We start from the raw sequence: 1,427 nt of genomic DNA on the forward strand, positions 1-1,427 counted from the left end.
ATGGTTGGATACCAGGCTCCTGAATATTTCTCATCACCACAGGGGTGACTGGGCCGGAGGTTCGGAGGTTCAGAACCTACATGGAATTGGTCCGGCTTTCAAGGCCCACCTTTGGGCCTAGAATAGGGCCAGGACCTGATGGGTGGGGAATGTCCCCATATCATCCCTTGTGCCATATGTGGGGAGGGGGTGTCCACTGTGAACCTCAGCCCAATGTGGGAGTGATAGCTCAGGCTGCTCAGGAGATTGCAGTCCCTGGGGTAGAGAGCCCTTCCAAGGGCAGTTCCTCAGAGCCCTGCCAGTGCTCAAGTCACCCAGATTGGGCCAGTGGAGAGTGGAGATGAGCAGCCACAGGAGACCTCTTCTCCTGAGGAACTGGAGCAGTTTGCCAAGGAGCTAAGGTGGAAGATAATCACTCTGGGTTATACCCAAGCTGATGTGGGCATCACCTTGGGGGCTCTCTTTGGCAAGGATTTTAGCCAGACCACCATCTGTCACTTTGAGGCACTGCAGCTCAGCTTCAAGAACGTGTGTAAGCTCTGACCGCTCCTCCAGAAGTGGCTAGAAGCTGCAGATGGTAATGACCACCTTGAGGAGCTGGGCAAGGCTGAGACAGTCCTTCAACAAGCCAGAAAGAGGAGGCGTATAAGCACTGAGAATGGAGTTCGGGGAAACCTGGAAACCATGTTTCCCCAGTGCCCCAAGCGCACACTTCAGCACAACAGCAATATTGCCGAGGAACTGGGCCATGAGAAAGATGTTGTCTGGGTTTGGTTCTGTAACTGGTGCCAGAAGGGCAAACGCAGCAGTAGCAACTCACCTGGACGGGATTTTGAGGCAGTTGGTTCCTTCCCTGGTGACCTTATGCCTTTTCCCCTTGCTCCAGCCCTCCACTCAGTCATCCCAGTTATGGGGGTCCTCAGTTCACCACTCTCTATTCCTCAGCTCCTTTCACAGAGGGGATGCATTTTCCTCTCTCCCTTCTGGGCTCTACCATGCATTCAAGCCGAAGGGCTAAGCCCATCCTTGGGCAGAGGAGGTGAGAGACCAGAGATGAGGACCCCAATAAATTGTTTTAAGGTCTGGGAGCTGCACGATTAAGCTCTCTGTATCCTGGGGGTGTCTAGGAACAGGGAAGGATGGGATCAATATTTCCAAGACTGATAAACAGATTTTTTTTGAGAGGAATGGGTGGGAGAGAAGTTGGGAAGTTTGTTTAATTCCACATCTCTTTCATCTCCCAACTCTTAAATAAAGCAATCTGAAAAGAAAAAAAAAGACTCTTTCTTTGTATGTAGAAATTCTTTGCTCAGAATTTTTCAGTTGCTCTCCCTGACATAAGGTTTAAACTTTCAGAAGCATAGAACCTCAGTGCTAGAAGGGACCTCAGAAGCCCTCCAGGTTAAACCAGGCTAACTTCAACAAGA

General features: G+C 50.6%; 1 pseudogene; it reads left to right on the forward strand.

Moving 5' to 3' along the window:
* On the forward strand, window positions 1–1,043 carry LOC140522900 (POU domain, class 5, transcription factor 1 pseudogene; annotated as a pseudogene).
* Window positions 1,044–1,427: the final 384 nt, after the last annotated feature.

The sequence above is a fragment of the Notamacropus eugenii genome, chromosome 2, assembly GCF_028372415.1.
Source record: "Notamacropus eugenii isolate mMacEug1 chromosome 2, mMacEug1.pri_v2, whole genome shotgun sequence".
In the NCBI taxonomy this organism is placed as follows: domain Eukaryota; kingdom Metazoa; phylum Chordata; class Mammalia; order Diprotodontia; family Macropodidae; genus Notamacropus; species Notamacropus eugenii.